General features: G+C 41.2%; 1 protein-coding gene across 5 annotated transcripts in view; it reads left to right on the forward strand.

Annotated features, from left to right (window-relative positions):
- The first annotated feature begins 2,497 nt into the window (after positions 1-2,497).
- CDH17 (cadherin 17) overlaps positions 2,498-22,803 on the forward strand; it is an 86,552-nt gene continuing 66,246 nt past the window's right edge. Inside the window, exon 1 of one of the 5 annotated variants that reach the window (XM_043880455.1) lies at positions 2,498-2,588. The gene's annotated coding sequence lies outside the window, so the exon portion shown is untranslated. Of the gene's footprint in view, positions 2,589-2,913; positions 2,964-13,384; positions 13,433-14,312; positions 14,419-22,803 lie in introns of those variants that run through there. The other 4 variants (XM_043880458.1, XM_043880460.1, XM_043880459.1 and 1 more) reach the window with 4 other exon arrangements.

Here is a 22,803-nt window from a genome sequence, read left to right on the forward strand (position 1 = left end):
TATTTGATTTCCCTGAACCTCAGTTTCTGAGACTGTGATCTACCTTGTGTAGATCTTGTGTACATTAGAGATAAGATAAGCCAAGCACTTTGCCCAGCATCTGTGCCATCTATCTGGCACAGAATAGATACTTGCTAAATAGACCTCATCATCATTTAGAAGTAATTCAGAAAAAAGCAAACAACATATGATACCACGTATATGTGGAATCTAAAATTTGACAGAAATGAACTCATCTACGAAACGGAAGCAAACTCACAGACTCACAGACACAGACAATGGTCTTGTGGTTGCCAAGGGGGAGGTGGGGTGGGAGAGGGATGGACTGAAAGTTTGGTGGGGCGGGGGAGAAGGCATAAATAAAGCAACAAATGGAAGAAAGACAATGGAACTGCTTAATGATCAGACTAAATAGTTAAGTTGGAATTGGGGACCATCCTTAGATTCAGGGCTGAACACATTGGGTGGCAAACCAACTTCTGGAGCAATCACATGGGCTGCATTTGAAAACTGTGGAAGGTTCTTACTGGGGAGAATTGTATGTCCACCAAATGCAAAGACGTTGCTGCAGAGTTATAAAGTCAGGGCAACTCTCTAGTTGGCTACCAATAGATATCAGAGTTTTCACTGCACTTTCAGAAGTCATTTGGTGAGAAATATGTCCAAATTGTGTCTGTTGAGAAGCCTAATGACTTATTTCAAGTTTTCTCACTGATGTTTGCTGTATTTTAGCTTTTAAAATAGAAACTTAAAAAAAAAAAAAAAATAGAAACTTAAATGAGAATTTGAACTTAGCTTTCTGTGGCTTCCTTTGTATTTGGTTTGCTTATTAATAACACCAATTTTAGTTTCCTAGCAGCCTTTGCAATACCACGAGATTAGGGTGATTAAGCCTTCTAGGCTTGTGGTAGATGAGGCTAATTGCTGTTGGTTCCTGGTCTGAGTGAGGTTGGGAGGCAAATGGCAAAACACTCTCAAGGCAGGTAGAGGAGGGTTGAAAGGCTCCTTAGAAAAGTAATTAATGGAAGATGTTGGAATCTCCTCTTTCTACGTTCAGTATATTCTTACGTATCTTGGTACCATTTTAAGGCAGAGTTCAGAGCTCCCTACAAACACCCCTATTGCACCTTAGTTTTTTTAACCCCTTAATTGTGCCACTGCTGTTATGAGCACAGAGTAGGCGGTTCAGTTATGGAAGGTCTAGTCTAAGATTTCCAAATCCTTGTTGGTGATAAATGTGGGAGTCAAAGAATAGCATTGGAATTGGGATTCGCATCCTAATTTGCCAGTCCCCAAAGGCTGTGGTCTTAAACACCTTGACTCAAAGAACAGTATGCATGTGTTAGCCTCTCAGTCGTGTCCGACTCTTTGCAACCCCATGGGGTGTAGCCCGCTGGGCTTCTCTGTCCATGGAATTTTCCAGGCAAGACTACTGGAGTGCATTGCCATTTCCTTCTCCACAAAGAATAGTAGACTAACAGTTTATAGGGAGCTGACTAAAAATGGGGAGAAATAAGTTCTCATTGCCCGTGTCAGGCTCAGGAAATGTGTCTCTGACACTGAGAACCCTGGGACTGGCTCTGTGGGAATTCTCCCTCCATTCTTTTCCTCATGGTCAACAAAGAAAAAGACCAAAGTGTCCTCTATTCCAAAGACAGAAGAAAATTAATTTCAAAGTCCAAAGTGCATGTCACTCAGACTCTTTGCGACCCCATGGACCATACAGTCCATGGAATTCTCCAGGCCAGAATACCGGAGTGGGTAGCCTTTCCCTTCTCCAGGGAATCTTCCCAACCCAAGAATTGAACCCAGGTCTCCTGCATTGTAGGTGGATTCTTTACCAGCTGAGCTACCAGGGAAGCCCAAGTTCAAGTTAAAGTCCAAGGTCCCTGTTAAATTCCAGAAGGAAGGTCAGCACATTGGCACTGTTGTACTGGGAGCCATGTGATACCCCAGTAATGGAGAGGATGTTCAGTTATTGGGGGAAGGGGCTTCCCAGGTGGCTCACCGGTAAAGAATTCACCTGGCAAGCAGGAGATGGTGATTGGATCCCTGGATTTCTGACCCTGGTGGGTCAGAAAGATCCCCTGGAGAAGGAAGTGGCAACCCATTCTGTATTCTTGCCTGGAAAAGCCCATGGACAGAGGAGCCTGGCCTGCTGCAGTCCAAGTCAAGTCAAGTCAAGTGAAGTCACTCAGTCGTGCCCGACTCTTTGTGACCTCATGGACTGCAGCCTACCAGGCTCCTCCCTCCATGGGATTCTCCAGGCAAGAGTACTGGAGTGGGTTGCCATTTCCTTGGGGGTTGCAAAAGAATCAGACACAACTGAGCGACTAAACAATGAACAACATGTAAAAAGCCCAGGAAGTCAGGGATAATTGAATGACTGCTGGGGCAAAGTGCACCTGGCCTCGTGTCTAATTCTTTGAACAATATTGGCTGCTGGGCTGGGCTGGTCTGAGCTGAACTCCAGTAAAGCTAACCACTTCCTCATTAGCTCTGAGACAGGGTGACCTTCCTCCAGACCAGCTGAGAGAGAGACTGGATCCAAGTCGGCCAGGTGATGCTCTCACTCCACGACGAGAAAGGTCAGGGGGATGTCTAAGAGGATACCAGCTGGGGAGGAGATCTGGGTAGAACGTTCTCTAAGGGGTAAAGTAGTTGGTGTTATCTCTGAATGGCAATGACACCAGGGAAGGATTCCCAGGGAAGGAACTCTCAGAAAAGGTGGAGCGAAGGGACAGCTGGTGGGAATGTTGTCAGGGTGGGAACGTAGATGCTTGGGCTGTGGTTCTGTGAGCTGATGCGTCTGAGCTGCCTCTGATTCTGGTGCCTGGTGCGTAAGTAGAGCTGCATAGGAGAGGCACCCTGCGGGCTATTAAAGAGGCTCAGTCCCGGGTAGCTAAGAAATGCTCTGATATATATATATATATTTTTAAATTCACACCTGGATTCAAGCCTTGGTGAGTCTATTTTTATCTTCTTTTTTTCTCGGTTTCTTTATTTGCAAAGTAATAAAAATAAGGACCTCACAGCATTGTTGTGAGTGTAATATGCTGAGACCAGTTAGGAAAGTGCCTGACAAAGGGCAGGCCTTGGATCGGTGAGTCTCAAACTCAGTTGAGCCTTTGGTACCAAGGAGAACATAAAGATGGCTGTTGTCAGGTCATCAGACACCAATCCAATTAGAATCACTTTGTTTCTGTTCATCCAGGGTTAAGAACCTCATACTAAAAATTAATTGTTTTCGGAAAGCTCAGAGGATAGAAAAGAGTGGTGGTTTTTGGTTAAATTTTAGTCAAGTCCTGGGTTGTTAACTGTGATTAGTTTTCTTTTGTATAAGGTGGTATCTTGGAGAAGGTACAGCCACCTCTGTCTTATAAATCAATCTGATTGGATACAGTCCTGGTTCCAGGCAATTCCTTTTGCTTCTCATGCTTAGGAGAAGAACTGGGAGGATATGGGAGTAAAATAGTCTCTCTGGAGCCTTGCCTCTGGGACTCACCGGACAAGACCGCCTGGTTTAAAATAGGGGCATGGTGTGAGTGGGACTCTAACAGTTTAATCAAAGACAGTCTGTGGGGCCTCCCCCCCTGCTTTGTGAGGGGACCTGGCATTACCTGACCGCTCATTGGTGACCCTCAAGAATCTTTCCCCAGTGGCTTCCTGCTTTCCTCCTCCTTCAGGCTTCTCCTGAAGAACAGCAAAGTGAATCTCAGGTGTAAGATTTCATTCCTGGATTTTCTCATGTAGCAACTGGAGAATTTCAGGCTTAAGATGACAGAGCTTTTCCAGAAATTCTCCTGCGTTATTACTGTGTGTGTACGTGACACTAGGCTTAGTATTACCCTGAGCTGGAAGACCAAAGGAAGAAAAAAATTTCTCTTTTGTTTTCCGAGTTACTAGATTTGGTCACGTCGAAAGAAAATAGACTTCCTTTTTTGGGGGGCAGTGAATTCAGAGTTTCTCTAGTTCTGTACTGACTGACCTGAAATGCTAAGAGAGAGACGGAAAGGCCTGTGGTAACCAGGTCCTCTTTTCCTTCCTTCTTTGCTCAGGGCAGAGAACTTTCAAGAATGGAAGTGTTTTTATAGACATTTTTAAAAGTAAAACATAAAAGATGAGATCAAATAATAAGTAAAATAAGCAAAGCAAATATATTTAGGTGAGACTAACATGATTAAAACCCCTCAAATCATCTGTGATAGTAGAACACAATGAATTTGTTCTGAAGTTCCTGGTTTGGGGTAACTGGAAATGTTTAAGCCTGTGTCTTGTATTTTGTATCATGGTGAGTTTGGTTGTAGCAATTACTTCTTCCCTTTTTTTGGTAACAGTTTTACTGAGATAAAAATTAATGTACATAAAATTTACCGATTTAAAGTATGGAACTCAATAGTTGTTTTTAGTATATTTATAGAATCATGCAACCGTCACTGCAACGAATTTTAGAACATTTTCATCACTACAAAAAGAAACCCCATATCCTTTAACATAAACTTCTAACCCCATCCACCCACTCCCTGACCTCAGGCAACCATTAATCTACTTTTTAGCTCTATGAACTTGCCTGTTCTGGGCATTTCACATGAATGGAATCATACAGTGTTTGGCCTTTTTTGTCTGGCTACTTTTACTTCATCTATGTTGCAGCATATGCCAGTGCTCCATTTTTTTTTTTTTATGGTTGAAGAATACCCTATTACCTGGATATACCACATTTTGTTTATCCATTTGTTGGTTGGTTCTTTTTACTTTTAGTTATTATGCATAATGCTGCCATGACTATTCATGTACCAATTTTTATGTGGACGTATGTCATTTTTTCTTAGATACATACATAAAAATGACATTGCTAGGTCAGATGGTTTAAGTTTTTGAAGAAATTTCCAGATTTTTTTTTCCAAAGTGACTTTATCATTTACATTCCTATTGAGTATACAAAGATTCTGATTTCTCTATGTCCTCTCCAATACTTGATATTATATGTCCTTTTTGCTATAGCTATCTTAGTGGGTATAAAGTACTATCTTCCTGCAGTTTTGATTTACATCATGCTTATGCCTAATGATGTTGACCATCTTTTCATGTCTTTGTTAGCTCTTTGAATACCTTCTTTAATAATATCTGTTCTTATCCTTTATCCATTTCTGTTGGATTTTAATCTAGCTATTTTTGAATTCTAAGAGTTTTTTTTAAAGTGTGTTCTAGCTATATTTCCTTTCTTGGATATGTGATTTGCTTTCATCCTGTGGGTGGCCTTTCCACTTTAAAAAAAAATTATTTTTATTTATTTGGCTGCACTGGGTCTATGTTGCAGCATGTGGAATCTGATTATAGTTGCAGCATGCAAACTCTTAGTTGTGACATGTGGGATCTGATTCCCTAACCAGGGCTTGAACCTGGGCCCCCTGCATTAGCAGTGGGGAGCCTTGGCCACTGGACCACCAGAAAAGTCCCTCACTTTTAAGAGTGTTCTTTGAAGCACAAGTTCTTAATTTTGATGAAGTCCAATTTGTTTTTCTATTGTTGTTTGTGCTTTTGCTGTTATGTCTAAGAAACCATTGCCAAAGCCAAGGACATCCAGATTTACCACTGTTTTCTTCTAAGAGTTTTATAGAGTCCCTAATTTCAGGTCTTTAATCCACTCTGAGTTAATTTTTCTGGATGGTATGATGTAGGAGTTTGACTTCATTTCTTTGCATGTGGGTATGCAGTTATTTCATCACCATATGTTGAAAATACTATTTTTCTCCAGGAAATACTTCTTAAGGACAACATTTTCAGCGGTAATCCCAATGTTTTGTTTTCTAGTGAGAGACCCATAAGTAGAGAAGGGAATCCAGAGTTTACTGAGCCCTCCTGTCCAACTCACGGAGTCCTTCCTAGGCAAGGTCTGTGATTCCCAGGCATATTCACTGCCAGCCTCCTATTTGTACCCATGACAAGAATTACTAATTAACCACAGCACCCTGGCTAAGGCTTGGTGACTACCAGAGCTAACATGAAGGGGTAGTGTCCCAAAAGGGTCAGTTTGGGAGAGAGTGAAATGGTGAGGTTAATTTTGGATATGTTGAGTTTGTAGTGTGTTGGGGACCTTTAAAGGGAGCTTTGGAAATAACTGGTTGGTGTAAAAAGACTGAAACCCAGGCCAGGGGAGGGATCTAGGCTGAGAGACTTGAGACTTTGCTATACAGATGGGAACAGATCCAACCTCCTAGAATGAGTGACAAGGCGAGATAACCTGGCATTGACCCAAGGAGTCTGGTGAGGCTACAAATGGGACTGCCAGAGATTGGCTCGAGAGGTAGAAAAGAAACCAGAACAGAGTATTTGCAAATAAACCAAGGATAAAGGGCAGTTCAGGGAAGGCTACTGATAGTGTCACATGTTGTGAGAGATCTGGTAAGGTGCAGCATTTCAGATTATCAAATGGGGTTGTTATTGCCTTGACAAGTGCAGCTTCCATGGGATACTGGAGGTGGAAACAAGATGCAATAGTCTGAGCATTGAACTGGATGTGAGCCGAGACCAGTGCTGGTGAAATCTGGTAAGAGAGACAGAGATAAGACTCAGAAAGACAACAAGATTATTGTAATTTCTTGGAATTAAGAAAAAAATTTGAGGTCAAATGAAATGTTCAGTAGACTGTGAAAAAAATGTTTGAGGCAAGATAAGCATCTTTGTGTTTGCCAGATTCAGTCTGCATGGATGACATCAACTCAACCACAGTGTTGTCTGAGACAGGTCCTGCAGAAATGGTGGGGGAAAATTAATATCAAGGACAGACCTTGTTAAAGAATATTTACTTACAGACAGAGCACAGAATCACTAAGCTGTGTTTCTCAGAGAAGGGTCCATGTGATTACCTGCATCAGGAATCCAGAGGGCTTTATAAAAATGTTGATCCCTGGGATGCATCCGTGACCCCTGAGTCAGGATCTCATCATAGGAGGCCAAGTTTTAATAAACTGTCCAGATTTAGAAAGTTCTAGAAAGCATTTGTCCAATATATGTCTGATGTGGATACTTACTAACCATTCCAGTCATAGGGTTCTCGAGCAGTTTCCTGATAGGGGTAACTGGAGCCAGATTAAGGACCTATTGCCTATTAGGACCAATTGCCTACTAGGCAATTGCCTGGAGCAACCCTCTGTAGATGGAGTTAAAATATTCCTGAAATAAACAACTGCAAACCAGATCCACTTCTGTCAAAATTGAAAACAGGGAAAAAACTTTTCATTAGCTTCAGTCTTTTTTGAATATTTTTAGGATGAGCACAGGTCATAGCTAAGATTTTGAAACTTCATTATGTATGGTTCAGTGTTTTTGGCATTATTGTTTTATTTTAATTTCTAAGTCTTAAATCACTTAATAATTCCTTAAAGTGTTCTGGTTTGGGGAATTGCCCAAAACAATAACAGGAAAAACAATAAAAAACCCAAACAAACTCAAGGACAAGAGTAAGGGCAATGTAAGAGTGGGGGGTATGTTGCTTACTATTATCAGAAAATGGACACTGCCTTGGCCAATGAAAGGAATTAGAGAAAATTCTGCTTTGGTCTAAAACATTCACTAGCAGAAAATTAGTTTCGTGTCATCCCACTAAATAAATATGGAATAGAAGATGTAAAATATAGCCTTGAGAAGATCCTAAATCATTCACTTATCTGGGTTCCCATTAGCCTGGGTAGAGCCTGCATGCAATCCTGACTATTTGGAGTTATCGAATTAAATAACTCAAAAGAGTTTAATTCTAAAAAGTATTTACTGAGGATTTCCTGGTGGGCAAGTGGTTAGACCATTGCACTCCCCCTGCTGAGGGCCCAGGTTCAATCCCTGGTCTGGGAACTAAGATCCTGCAAATTGCACGTCTCAGTCAAAAAATAAATAAAAAAATAATAAGAATTTACTCAGTGCTAATGGAAGACAGATGACCATTATATCTACTAGTGTGGGCAGGAATTCCTTAGAAGAAATGGAGTAGCCATCATGGTCAACAAAAGAGTCCAAAGTGCAGTACTTGGATGCAATCTCAAAAACGACAGAAAGATCTCTGTTTGTTTCCAAGGCAAACCATTCAATATCATGGTAATCCAAGCCTATGTCCCAACCAGTAACGCTGAAGAAGCTGAAGTTGAACGGTTCTATGAAGACCTACAAGACCTTTTAGAGCTAACACCCAAAAAAGATGTCCTTTTCATTATAGGGGACTGGAATGCAAAAGTAGGAAGTCAAGAAACACCTGGAGTAACAGGCACATTTGGCCTTGGAGTACAGAATGAAGCAGGGCAAAGGCTAATAGAGTTTTGCCAAGAGAACGCACTGGTCATGGCAAACCCCCTCTTCCTAGAACACAAGAGAAGACTCTGCACATGGACATCACCAGATGGTCAACACCGAAATCAGTTGATTATATTCTTTGCAGCCAAAGATGGAGAAGCTCTATACAGTCAGCAAAAACAAGACTGGGAGCTGACTATGGCACAGATCATGAACTTCTTATTGCCAAATTCAGATTTAAATTGAAGAAAGTAGGGAAAACCACTAGACCATTTAGGTATGACCTAAATCAAATCCCTTATGACTATACAGTGGAAGTGAGAAATAGATTTAAGGGACTAGATCTGATAGACAGAGTGCCTGATGAACTATGGATGGAGGTTCATGACATTGTACAGAAGACAGGGGTCAAGACCATCCCCATGGAAAAGAAATACAAAAAGGCAAAATGGTTGTCTGAGGAGGCCTTACAATAGCTGTGAAAAGAAGAGAAGTGAAAAGCAAAGGAGAAAAGGAAAGATACTCCCATTTGATGCAGAGTTCCAAAGAATAGCCAGGAGAGATAAGAAAGTCTTCCTCAGTGATCAGTGCAAAGAAATAGAGGAAAACAACAGAATGGGAAAGACTAGAGATCTCTTCAAGAAAATCTGAGATACCAAGGGAACATTTCATGCAAAGATGGGTTCGATAAAGGACAGAAATGGTACGGACCTAACAGAAGCAGAAGATATTAGGAAGAGGTGGCAAGAATACACAGAAGAACTGTACAAAAAAGATCTTCATGGCCCAGATAATCATGATGGTGTGATCATTGACCTAGAGCCAGACATCCTGGAATGTGAAGTCAAGTGGGCCTTAGGAAGCATCACTACGAACAAAGCTAGTGGAGGTGATGGAATTCCAGTTGAGCTATTTCAAATCCTGAAAGATGATGCTGTGAGAGTGCTGCACTCAATATGCCAGCAAATTTGGAAAACTCAGCAGTGGCCACAGGACTGGAAATGGTCAGGTTTCATTCCAATCCCAAAGAAAGGCAATGCCAAAGAATGCTCAAACTGTCACACAATTGCACTCATCTCACATGCTAGTAAAGTAACGCTCAAAATTCTCAAAGCCAGGCTTTGGCAATATGTGAACCGAAAACTTCCAGACGTTCAAGATGGTTTTAGAAAAGGCAGAGGAACCAAAGATCAAATTGCCAACATCTGCTGGATCATCAAAAAAGCAAGAGAGTTCCAGAAAAACATCTATTTCTGCTTTATTGACTATGCCAAAGCCTTTGACTGTGTGGATCACAATAAACTGTGGAAAATTCTAAAGAGCTGGGAATACCAGACCACCTGACCTGCCTCTTGAGAAACCTGTATGCAGGTCAGGAAGCAACAGTTAAAACTGGACATGGAACAACAGACTGGTTCCAAATAGGAAAAGGAGTACATCAAGGCTGTATATTGTCACCCTGCTTATTTAACTTACATGCAGAGTACCTCATGATAAAGGCTGGGCTGGATGAAGCACAGGCTGGAATCAAGATTGCCAGGAGAAATATCAATAACCTCAGATATGCAGGTGACACCACCCTTATGGCAGAAAATGAAGAGGAACTAAAAAGTCTCTTGATGAAAGTGAAAGAGGAGAGTGAAAAAGTTGGCTTAAAGCTTAACATTCAGAAAACTAAGATCATGTCATCTGGTCCCCATCACCTCATGGGAAATAGATGGGGAAACAGTGGAAACAGTGTCAGACTTCATTTTTGGAGGCTCCAAAATCACTGCAGATAGTGATTGCAGCCATGAAATTAAAAGACGCTTACTCCTTGGAAGGAAAGTTATGACCAACCTAGATAGCATATTAAAAAGCAGAGACATTACTTTGCCAACAAAGGTCCGTCTGGTCAAGGCTATGGTTTTTCCAGTGGTCATGTATGGATGTGAGAGTTGGACTGTGAAGAAAGCTGAGCGCCAAAAAATTGATGCTTTTGAACTGTGGTGTTGGAGAAGACTCTTGAGAGTCCCTTGGACTGCAAGGAGATCCAACCAGTCCATCCTAAAGAAGATCAGTCCTAGGTGTTCATTGGAAGGACTGAAGCTGAAGCTGAAACTCCAGTACTGTGGTCACCTCATGTGAAGAGTTGACTCATTGGAAAAGACCCTGATGCTGGGAGGGATTGGGGGCAGGAGGAGAAGGGGACGGCAGAGGATGAGATGGCTGGATGGCATCACTGACTTGATTGGCATGAGTTTGGGTAAACTCCGGGAGTTGGTGATGAACAGGGAGGCCTGGCATGCTGCGATTCATGGGGTCGCAAAGAGTTGGACACAACTGAGCGACTGAACTTAACTGAATGGAAGACAGTTTCTGCCATCAGTAACATGAGTAAGACAGATATTAAGTAATTAAAAGTATTGTTATAGATATGTATTATATAACTCCTGTTAGATGAGGCTCTAGTTGATAGATGCATGATAAAATGTTCTTAAAATACATGATATGTAATGCAAATAAAGCCCAAGATAAAGTGCAAGTGAATGAAAAATGGACAAACTTCGCATTTATACATTTACTTTGAGCTTTAAATAAAAAGAATATTGGAAATGTAACATTCTTTGAAAGTTAAGGATCATTTCAAATTTTCTTCAAGCTTTTGTCTGGGAGGCTATCCAAACTTTATTACTTGCTAACTAGCTAACTGGCACAGTCTATAAATCAAACACTGCTTATATATTTTCTATGGCTAATGTTGGAGGAATGGTTAAAACACTATTAATATTAATTGTTAACATGTTCTAATACCATGAAGCTGTTAGTCAGAAGTATTTGTCCAAACTTTTCCAATTGTTCACTTGTTTCCATCATATAAACAATTTATATCTACTTTGCTCTGATAAAAGGAATTTGTAATCTTTATCGATTAAAATTTCCTTATTATTACTGTCAGTGTTAAACTATTGAACTGGAAATGCCTCATTTTTACATAAGAATGGGTTCCTAAAATGCAAAGGTGTTCACCCTGAAACACAGGGCAGAATTTAATCTAGAATTATAAATCCAGATAATTTTAATCTATAGTTGTAAACCCAGATAATTTTATAACTTATAAATTTTATAACTTATAAATTTAATGTATGAATGGTGAACACACAGCTCTGAAAACTATGCTAACCTATTATCATGGCAAGCACAGAGCCTTTATAATACAGAGATGTAATTACCTGCTAATTTCTCTGATGGGTGGTTTTGGCCTTTTTAGAGTTTAATCAATCTAATTCTCTGACTTGAGAATCTAGGGACCTAGAACATAAAATATATAAAGGGAAGCCCACTTTAGGAACCTGGCTATCTCCCATCAGGAACGGGGTCACACAAATGGATTTCTTCCTAAATGGAACCAGAAGAAAAACAATCTGGCAGATTCAACAGCTGTGGTGGTGAATAGGTTAGGCTTTGAATCAGATCAAGGCTGGAGTCCTGATTCTGTAATTTTGATCATTGCTAAGAAACAGTGATTAAAAGTGGTATATATATACACGTTCTTTTGAAGCAAAGCTTATAGATTTAAACGTACTTTTTGCATGAATTATTAAAAAGGACCACAAGTTTCTGAAGAAGAAGCAAACTCAGAGCAATACCTTGAGATTCTTGCCATTGATTCAGGAAGTAAAACATACAAGTGAAAGTTCTTTGATCTGTGGAACAAGGTTATTTTATTTGGTTCACGGGAGGACAGAGGTGTTAAGAATGTGAGAGTTGCTTGGCCTCACTGACCTCATTTTTCTAAATGTAGCTATGTTGTGAGACAGAGGAAGAGGATCCTTGCTGGGCCTGCTGGTCCACCGAGCATGTGGACAGCTGGCCCACAACCAGATGGTTTCACCTCAGGGTCCCCAAGACAAGTGAGGCTTAGTCTTCTCAAGGGGATCGAGAAGGAAGAAGCCCGTCTAGACAGTGGCCTATGCTCTTGTGCTTTGGTTGTGCTAGATACACACTAGAGACCGATGGAGAACACAGTGCAGCCCAGGAGAAGCCCAGAAATGCACATCAGAACGACTATCACATTTGACATAAAAGTGACCTTGATTCACATCTTTAGTGTAGGTTTCCAGAGTGACTGAGGGGTGGGAATGAGGAATCCATCAAAAAGAGCCCTTGACTTAAGAAATCTGGGTAATAGGCTTTTATTGTTTAATTGGAAACCTCATTTTGAGTGGAAAAAGTGATAACTTGTTCTTAATAAGTCCATTCTCAGAGAGGTGAGAAAAAGGACTTGGTTTGTGTTTTTGGGGAGGCTACTGCTGGCTGTCTCATGCAGATTTTGAAGAGGACCTTTGGGCTTCAGAAGCAGGTGCTGTCAGATTGCATCCTGGGTTGCACCGTCTGAATCATTTCCCCCGTCTCTTGTGCCTGGTTATCAGAGAACTGAGTCACTGCTCAGACATGACACCCTGTACTCGTCTGTGTTTAAGTTGGAATCTACACAAATATCTGTCAATTATTCTTCTGTGCCAGGTGGTGGGAAAGAGGACTTCCTCTCTGGTTCATTGGGTAAAGAATCTACCTACAATGCAGGAGACACAGGAGATGCGGGTTCAATTCTTGAGTCAGGAAGATCCCTTGGACAAGGAAATGGCAACCCCCTCCAGTATTCTTGCCTGGGAAATCCCATGGACAGAGGAGCCTAGGGGGCTACAGTCCACGGAGTCGCCAAGAGTTGGACACGACTGAGCGACTAAACGCACAAGGGTTGGGAGAGCAAAATATGGATGAAATTCAGAGATGTCAGGGAACTCACACTCTCCAGACAGTTGAATACACAGAAAGTTATTCCATGCTAACTTCTCCTTGTCTTCTATTTTATTTAACCTACATTCTGAAATTCAGAAACTTGTTCTGAGACATATTAGATGTGAACAAACTGCTTTTGGTACAAACACATTTCTTTCCTGGATTATGATTCCATTTATGACATCTGATGAAAATCAATAAAACCAGTCGATGGTTAATGTTTGACTGAAGGGGAAGGGAGAGGCTGGGGAACCAGAGCCATGCACTGGGTGTGGCCTCTGGGGAAGATACTTGAGTCCCAGCAAGGGTCCCAGCAGCTGATGGAAGAAAATAACCTTTCACCACCACTTTTGTTACTTACAAAAAGGTAAGCTTCGGTATGTCTTAACTATGATGATAATGTATTTCTTTAAGAAGAACACAATAGATGGCGAAGGGGCTTACTTAAGTTGCTGGACAAAAATATTCCTTGAGGGGTGCTGGGTAGCATTTGCTGGGAAGGAAAGTTTATTCCTAGTGTAATAAGTTATGCTTCTGGAGCATAATTTCTTTTGCAAGTTCTTTTTATTAGTCTATATCTTCTATAAATCCATTTCATGAGTGGTTTGGGTTAAATCAAGCTTGGTAGTAGAGTTAAAGGAAAACATGATACTTTGGATATTTACATGTGGATTACCCCCATTCTTTGTAATTAAAATATAAAAAAGTGCCCAGCCCTGAGAGCCCCTGGGACTCTCATACTCTAGAAATCAGGGCCAGAATCTCATTTTCACAAAGTGTCATCTCTCAGAGGTGGTCTTTAAAAACTGTGCATTTTATTTACTTCTTAGAGAGCGAGATTCAATTTAGGATTCATAGGACTGCCTGGGACAGAGCAGAGAAAGGGAACTGTGTAGGAGGAAAAAAAGTCCTTTGTTAAAAGTAGTGGAACAGGAATTGAAAACAGAGAGACAGATCTGACTTCCCAATTGGGAAAGCAAGGTTGGTGCGTGTATCGGTCAGATTCTGGTCCTGCTTTCGGCCACATCGGTGGATGTAACATTAACTAACGAGTGATTATTTTGAGATGTCAAGACATATACAGCTTGTTAGTGTCTTCAAAGGTGCAGTGCCTGTCTATGTCCCAGTTTTTTCTTCATTGTGAGTGACTTTGAAACAGATGCCCTCTGGGCTGGCAGACGCCAAGCAGCAGACGGACAATGCATTCTCTAATATTTTCTTGTCTTTCTGTTTCTTCAAAAACTCAGATAGCAAGAGAGGAATAATTTGAAAGAAGAAGAAAGCATATGTTTCGATGACATGGAAAATGAATGGCATTCAGCCCTCACCAGGAAATGAAATGAGTCTTGCTGAGTGAGAGTTTATCATGGACTATAGAGTATATAGTTTATGAGTCTTCAGGGCTGGGCAGATGGGTTAGGCCAGTTTCATCATTTACCAGCCAGTGGACACCGAGCAGATTGCTTAAGCTCCCTGTACCTTAAATTTCTCACCTACAGAATGGAGACACCTGCCTCACCAAGTAGTCGTGAGAATAAGTTAAAAATTAGATCAGCATGTCAAGAACTCAGTACAATGTTTGGCACACAATAGACATTTAATGAATGTTAACTCTACTTTCCATGAGAAAAGATGTTAACTCTACCTTTCAAGTAGGTGATTCAGGTCAGACTGAGAAGTTGCTCTTTCAATCTCTAGGGAAAGAAACCAACAGTAATGTTGCAGTAACTACATCTACCATTGTGCAAGGGAGAAACTAATTCTATGCCAAAGAAGTAGGGTCCCAAAATATGAGATAATGAGAAAACACTTGACTTTTGCTTTTTTTAAATGAAGCATTTTAAAGCATGTCTGATGTTTCACATATATCTTTGGTGAGAAGGGGTTGTGGTATCCTTTGAGACTTGCTAAGATGTCCCCTGGGAAAAATCATTGCTGTCGTTCAAGATGAAGATTGCATATCCAATACCTTCTCCCTTCTTTTATAAAAGGCAAAATATACTCCGACAACAACTTGACTTCCTGTTTCTTTGTCAAAGGAACTCTCTGGAAAGGAGGGTGGGCTCCCACTTTTCTTTCAGGTCAAGAGAGGTGACTCTGCTCAGGAGGAAAGCTGAGCACCATTGTGCTCCTTTCTTTGAAGGTTGACAGGTGCCTTTATGGCTGTTAGTTTACACGGGTAGAAATATACAGATTTATTTGTTGGCATAAGGCGGTATTCCTTCAGAAATCCCTGGTGTCGAATTTAGCAGGGTCTAGCTGTTCTGTGCTCTCTTCAATGATTAAACAAGAAAAGAGGTACTGAAGTTTGTTAGGGGAATATCAGTCTATCTATTTGTTACTTGTGAGAACAAACAAGAATGTTTATTTAGGTACAAGAAATGTTGTTAGCAAAAGCTGATACTCACCCAGTGGTTGAGGTTTAAACTCTTGTACACTCAAGCTGAGCTTTTCACTTCTGCATATGTAACAGATCAAGCTGTCCATGGGTATTGTGTATGCGACACAAATAAAACCTGATTTCTCTTACAATATTCTGTAAGACCGACATTGAGTTCTCTCATCCATGATATTCTGAATCAGTGATTTCTTACTGCATTTTAATTATTTTAAAACATAGGACTTGTGTTTCTGAGTGAGAGACAGAGAAATCGGAAGGGTAGACTTGTGCCCTTAAGGAACGTTAAACTCAGGATGAGCGCGCCTTCCTCACGTGGAGGGTGACGTGTTTGGTCTCTGTGATCACACTGATGCTCCTTCCTCAGCCTCGCTGAGCTGTTTCCTGCCCTGTAGGATGACAACAGGTCCTGTCTTATGGGAACATTGTGAAGCTAAAGGAAATAAGTCATCCAAAGTACATAACTTGGTAAATATTCACTAAATGCTAGCTTTTTTTTTTTTTGTAAAGGTTTCAATTATAAAAAACCAACTCATGAGGGAGTTTTCATAGTGGTATAGCACCCTTTATGGAGATAGAATTAAATTTATTTTCCCCTTACTCTCTTGTCCATCCCAGTTGTCAATTACGACTTAATTACAGAGTCAGAAAGTTAGGCTGCCACACTTGAGGAGGACTGCACATTTTTGTTTTTAGAGTCCTTGCCTGAAGTTCATCTTGTACGTGAGCTAGTATTATAGCAAGTCTTTTGTTTTGTTTTAAATCTCAGTGTTTAAACTATACGTGAAAATTAAAGTGTTAGTCACCCAGTCATGTCTGACTCTTTGCGACCCCATGGACTATAGCCCGCCAGACTCCTCTGTCCATGGAATTTTGCAGGCAAGAATACAAGAGTGGGTAGCCGTTCCCTTTTTCAGCAGATCTTCCTGACCCAGGGATCGAACCTGGGTCTCCTGCAATGCAGGCAGATTCTTTACTGTCTATCCACCAGGGAAGCCCTTAAATCATATGGGATGGGATCTAATTTAGATTTACCTCATATTGAATTTTTAAGGTCAGAATGTATTATCTTGACAAAGTATTCACCTGTGCACTTCATAATATGCAAAGAAATGTTGTATAAAGCATGAAGAAACACTCTGTCAAAAATAATTAAGCCACTTTTTTGAGAAACATTAATTTCTACTCTCCTTTTGGTGACTTAGTAAAAAATCCGCCTGCAATGCAGGAGACTACCTGCAGCGTAGGAGGCCCAGGTTTGATCCCTGGGTTGGGAAGATCCCCTGGAGAAGGAAATGACAACCCACTCCAGTACTCTTGCCTGGAGAATCCCATGGACAGAGGAGCCTGGTAGGCTACAGTCCGTGGGGTCACAAAAGTCGGACACCACTGAGCAACTAAACAACAACAAAAGCCTCCTTTTAGGCTAGTAAAGACCCTTGTGATGTTGTTGTGCTATATATGGAGGAAAGAAGTCCTATCTCTGCCTTAGGTTTCTGAGGTGGAAACCTAAACACCTTAGAGACCTCAACACTGTTGTCCTTACTGCCAATCTGCTTAAGTGGTCGGAGAAGTACCATGGGGGAGTGGGTAGCCATCTGCGACCCCATGCCAGGGCCTCCCTTCCCTCTGACCTCCTCACCCGAGCTGCCCCTTCCCTAGCTCACTCTGAGGGGAGTGCTGGGTGGCGGTAAGTATGAGCACATTTCCTGAAACAGTCCTCTACCCTCTCATAAGACTATATAACCAATTATTCACCTACTGATAAAGTAGGAAATCACCCTCAATTTTGCTTGCGTGTAAATTCAGATTTTCATATGCTGTAAGATGGGCATAGTTCTATTGCAAAATTCAGTGAGAGAACAAAGGGCCTGCCTTTATGTGTGCATTGGGTGGGAAAAGGGCAAGCCACCCATCCTTTTACTTCTTTGGACCTTCCTTCCTCCTTTCTAATCAGCCTGAAGTGGAAGACAGCAGCCCAGATTTTACACCTTCCTGTTTGTTTCTAGCTTATTATTAGCCGCTTTAATTGGGTCCTTAATTTGCCAAGAATGCAAATTGGTCAGATCCTCCTGTGATTTTTTTCTAAACCTTAAATGATGTAATGGGTGCCAGAGATTTGTGAGCAAGAAGCCCACAAAGATGGCCATGATTGATCTGAACATTACTTGATGAACAATGTGAGCAAGCTTTTAATCTGATTTTTATTCCTATCTGGCCTTGCTGTCCAATTTACGCTGCTCTTAGCAATATACAATGCAGAGGTGAATTAAATGGCACACAGAATATTTGGCTCTATTATGTGATCCTGATGGTGTTATGAATTCTAGTCACATTCTTTCCTTGGCCACATCACCTATGATATTTGAGAGCAAATTTTGCACCCCTCTCCTTCTATACCTTCATTGTTTGGAAAGGCATGGTTCAGCCTTAGAGCGTGGTGAATTACTTTAATTCAAAGCCCTTAACTTTCCTTTTTTTAAACAAAAAGGATGAGTATGGCTGACTTGATTTAAGGTTTGCCTATCACTTAGCTTTTTGTAAGAGGGGAAAAAAAAATTCAATGCTTGTGTATTGATTTACTTTCAGGTTTTGAGACCTGGGACCTAGAAATTGCTTGCCCTTACTCAGATAAATGGGGAAATGACAGGGGAGTCTAAAAATACCTCTTGGAGGCACTGGAGCCCAGCAGGAGATTCAATCAGCTTGGAGTGGAGGCCCTGGGATGCAGTGGCGACTGCCTATATAGTAACTGGATGAGGCCCCATCTGAGGCCACCTCTGTCCTAGGATGGCAGTGCCTTTGTCAGTCAAAACTAGGGCCCCTTGATGTATTAGTTTGGTAGGGATGCTATAACAAAGTACCACAGATAGAGTGGCTCAAGCAAAAGAAATTTATCGTCTCACAGCTCTAGAGGCTCGAAGTCCAATATCAAGGCATCTGCGGGGCTGACTCCTTCTGAGGACCTTGAGAACAGGTCTGAGGCCTCTCCCCTTGGCTTGTCTTTCCCCGTGGCCCTTCATATCCTCTTTCCTCTATGTGTGTCTCTGCGGCCAAGTTCCCCCTTTTGACGAGGACACCAGTCATATCGGAGCAGACCCACCCTGACAACTTCATTCTAACCGCATTACCTCTGTGAAGGCTTGCGTCTCCAAGTCAGATCACATTCTGAGGTACTTGGGAGTCAGGACTCCAACACGAATTTTGAGGCAAGGGTCACTCTTCAACCCATAACACTTAGCTCGATTAAAAACTAAGAAACGACTGGGGTGAAGGTCAGAGAGTGAAGGAGGAGAGCGTACGAAAGAGAAATAGTTGTGCGGTAGGAGCCGGATCTCCGAGGCCGTTGGTCCTCTGAGAAGGCGGACACGTGTTAGCGTCTGAAGAGGAAGAGCCGCCATGGAGTGAAAAACAACTTTTTGAAATTTCAGCAAGATAACGTAATAGACTCAGTGACACTAGCCATCTTATTTGTAAGGATGTTCATGCTTTCAGAGAGACTAATATATGAATGAGAGCTTAGGTATGAAGTTAGCCAGACAGTGTGATCTTGGACAATGTCTTGTAACTTCTTTGATTTTTGATCTTTATGAGGTAAAATTTTTTTTACATTAAAAAATAATTTTGTATTTATTTTTGGCTGTGCTGGGTCTTACTGCTGTGCGGGCTTTTCTCTAGTTGTGGTGCATGGGCTTCTCATGGCAGGAGCTTCTTTTTTTGTGGAGCACAGGCTCTAGGGTATGGACTCAGTAGCTGTGGCTCCCGGGGTCTAGAACACAGACCCAGTTGTTGTGGCACATGGGCTTAGGTGCTCCAAGACAGGCAGGTAGGATGTTCCCAGATCGGGGATCGAACCCATGTCTCCTGCATTGGCAGGTGGGTTCTTTACCGCTGAGCCACCAGGGAAGCCCCTTTAAGAGATACATTTTAACAGTGCCTGCTTCATTGGGTTCTTACGAAAAATCAGTAATTCATATAAGAGTCTCAGCATGTGCTGAGACAAAGGGCTTCTAGCAAATGTTAGCTGCCTTTGTGTTGTTATCCTGGCTGGACACAGATTAAGGGTATGGAGGGTTTTCAGTGTTTTCTGGGCTGTGGTGAATTAAACGAAGCCATCAGCTCTAATCGTCAAGGCCAGCAGCCCTGATTCCGCTTTTGAAAATGGTCCACGGTTAAAGCAACTGATGGTGGCTTTTCAAAACTCTCCCAGACCTTTAACCTCTGTTGCTAAGGATGTATTTGGCCTCTCAGATAGTTGCATAGAAACTGTGTGAATTTAGTCTTTGTGCCTAAGGGAAACTCTGACAGATAGCAAAAATTCCTAGCAAATGGTTGGATCAACTATTTCAGATAGTTCAGATAAAATGTCACTGAATTATCTGGAAATCTACTCCAATCCTTTGCCAAGTAGGGTTGGTGAAGTAGTCTATCAAGTGTTTATGGCTTGGTGGTTTTAGTCAGTTTCAGTTACAAACTATGGTTTCCTTCCAGCCAGGATGTAATATTCATTAGTGAAATTATGTCTGTGCAAAGAGGAAAGATAGGCGAGACTTGTTTGTGAGGACGGAATCCTCCTCTGGCATAATCCTAGCAGTGGTGTACTTTGCCTTGGATCATTCAGACCAGCTTAGCCACTTCATTTGGCCGTGAGGGTGTTGCTGTGAAGGCTGCTTCTAGTATCCTTGTGGCCAGGGCCATCGAAAGCCGGGAATTGTGACAGGAACTGTCTTGTAGGACAACATTTAAAGTTCTGACTAATAAACTTGGGTGGCAGAAGAAAGTTGTATTTGACAAAAAATATTAACTGTTCAAAATATTCCCTTATTGAGGTCCACAAAGTAGATACTATTATCCTCGCTTTACAGATGAGTAGATGTGAGTCAGTGGAGGAGCCAGGATTCAAACCAGCCAATCTAACAATTGCGTTGTGTGACTGATTCATCCATAAAGAAATCACGAGACCCTAGGCATGGGAGCGGAAAGCAATTACTTCTGTTTCCCACTGGAAACCTTTCTGTGAGGGGTGAAACCAAATGTAAATGACAAAATAAAGGATGAGTTTAATGGTTTGTTTACTTTTTAGGTTTCATTAAGCACCTCAAATGGTGGCCTGTTGAGCATCTAGCTAAAATAAGGCATTTATTTTAATTTGCTTTTGTGTCATTCAACTTACATGTCTTTGGAAGATTGGAAGTGCTAAAAAATCATTTCAAGTGGAGATGGTATATATCAATCGGTTCTTAACCTATTTACTGAGAAGAAATCTGTTTGTGTATTTAAAAGAGAAATAATCCTTTTCATCAACAATAAGAATTTATTACTGTGCATCAAAATAAATCTTTAGATCTCAAGTTAGTTTCCTTTAATATTTTCTGTTTATTCTGAAAGCTCTTATTAATTGGAGAAATTCACAGAATACCAATGTTAGACAATCACAAATGTTTTAGAATTTAATAAACATCTGTTGAGAGCGTAATATATGCAAACCATAGTACGAAGAGCTGGGAGAGGTTAAAAATATATAATTTTAAAATAAGGCCTCTGCTTTGAAGGATTTTGTTTTCTAGTAGAGGCAGCAACACAGACATGTAAATAAGCGATAAAAAATAAAATGCAGGCAGGAGGGGCTTTGAGAGCTTCTGGCTGGAAATCAGAGAGAGTGCATGAAGGACATAATTTCTAGCTCCATGAAGCAGATGCTCTCCCCCTTATTTTGTTTTCCCAGATTTTAGCCCAGTATCTGGCACATAATAGAATTGTTAAATTCAGTGATTTTAAAATAAATAAGTTGGCCCCAGATGGTCAAGTATGTAAGGAAAAATGAGAACACGTAATCCTCAATCCAGCTTGATTCAGCAAATATCAATTGTCATATACTCTGGGTGGGGCCCTTTGCTGGGTGGGAAGAACAGACAGTGCCAAAGCGTGGAGACAGGGAAGCTGGGTGCAAAGTCCATGGAGTGCTCGGCATTCCTGGGTGCGGCGGGTGTGGGAGATAAGGCCAGAAGAGCAACTGGGGACCAACATTTAAAAGATCTTGATGCTGAGGTTTTGAGGAGAAAGATCCCCAAATGTCTATATTATATTATCTGTATTTTTACTTCTCTTAAGCAAATATTGGTTGCTAGCTGATCGTGTTCATTTTACTAATATAAAAAAAAAATGACTAGTTAGATTTAATAATACCAATTGATTCATTTTAGATATATTGTAGTATGCTAGAACCCGGGCTTGTTATTTGTTTCTGTATGTTTCCAAACCACATAAGCAGTCTAAAGCACTAGAAAAAATGTCTTGTTTGTGTTTGACAAAGAGCCAGTCCTAAAATGATGTTTGGACACATAGACCAGACTAATTCTGTTGCAGAAGCTCATTTCTAAACATTCACAGAATTTACAGATCTAATTGTCCTGAAGGGTTTTAATCCTAGCTCGCTCTTAAAATAGCTGTAGCCCTGGGACACTTTGCTTCATTTACCCAGCATGTGCAAACAGTATGTACATCTCTATACCTACGTCTATGTCTCTTCAGCTATCACACAGTACAGGGTAGAGCAGAAAGAGAGGAAAAGTTCTCTGAACTTTGGCCTCTGACAGATCTGGTTGGCAACAAGGCAGCATTACTTCCTAGCTGTGTCTTTAGGTGAATGGCTAAACTTTGAACTTCAGTTTCCTCACATATAAAATAAGAGTAACATTTCCTAATTTGTTATGACTGTGAGAAACTCCTAAGAGTGCTCGCTCACTATTGAGCAATTGCTATGTATTTTCCATTTGAGTAAGCTGAGGCACACAGAGAGATTAAGTAGTACCCACATGGCCACACAGCTAACGAAAGGCTGCACTGGGTTTCTGGTCCAGACTCCGACTCAGAGTACACCTTCTGGGCCTCCATTCTGTCTGTAAAGGTCCCTCCACTGATCTACCCTATGTGTTGTGCTGGGCTGAGTCGGTCAGTCGTGTCCAACTCTTTGCGACCCAATGGACTGTAGCCCACCAGTCTCCTCTGTCCATGGGATTCTCCAGGCAAGAACACTGGAGTGGGTAGCCATGCCCTTCTTCAGGGGATCTTCCTAACTCAGGGATCAAACCCAGGCCTCCCACATGGCAGGCAGATTGTTTTTTTAGCATCTGACCCACCAGGGATGATCCTTAATAAACACTAATTTCTATCTTTATTTCCCAGGACATTTGTGAAGCTAAATTGTTGTAGTGCTTTGACCTTTCTTAAAGTTCAAATATAAGTTATCCAAAGGTAAGGAATTAAAAATTTTCAGGGTTTAAATTTTTAGATAGTTAGAATTGTATAACCATTTCCTCATGCCGATTATATTAGCAATG

This window comes from Cervus elaphus, chromosome 21 (assembly GCF_910594005.1).
Source record: "Cervus elaphus chromosome 21, mCerEla1.1, whole genome shotgun sequence".
In the NCBI taxonomy this organism is placed as follows: domain Eukaryota; kingdom Metazoa; phylum Chordata; class Mammalia; order Artiodactyla; family Cervidae; genus Cervus; species Cervus elaphus.